At 33.8% G+C, this 320-nt stretch overlaps 1 pseudogene; it reads left to right on the top strand.

Annotated features, from left to right (window-relative positions):
* The window catches only part of LOC124892165, a 2,450-nt pseudogene extending 2,209 nt beyond the window's left edge, over positions 1 to 241 (top strand).
* The last annotated feature ends 79 nt before the right edge of the window (positions 242 to 320 follow it).

Raw genomic sequence — 320 nt, 5'->3', positions numbered from 1 at the left:
CTTTAGCTCTGGTGCTGAATCATTTCCTTGTATCTGAGAAGAACTTCTAGATTAATAGGAAGGAAGCTTAATTGGAATGAATAATAATTTTTCTTCTATCATCGATCGATATAAACATCAACAGCTCCGAATTGGATCAGTTTCTCCTCAACAAATAAGTGCTTGGGCCACAAAAATCCTGCCTAATGGAGAGATAGTTGGAGAGGTAACAAAACCCTATACTTTTCATTACAAAACTAATAAACCAAAAAAAGATGGATTATTTTGTGAAAGAATTTTTGGTCCTATAAAAAGCGGAATTTGTGCTTGTGGAAATTATC

Source organism: Capsicum annuum, unplaced genomic scaffold, assembly GCF_002878395.1.
Source record: "Capsicum annuum cultivar UCD-10X-F1 unplaced genomic scaffold, UCD10Xv1.1 ctg44490, whole genome shotgun sequence".
Taxonomy (NCBI): Eukaryota; Viridiplantae; Streptophyta; class Magnoliopsida; order Solanales; family Solanaceae; genus Capsicum; species Capsicum annuum.
The sequence above is the reverse complement of the archived record's forward strand: the minus strand, read 5'-3'. Positions and strand labels throughout refer to the sequence as shown.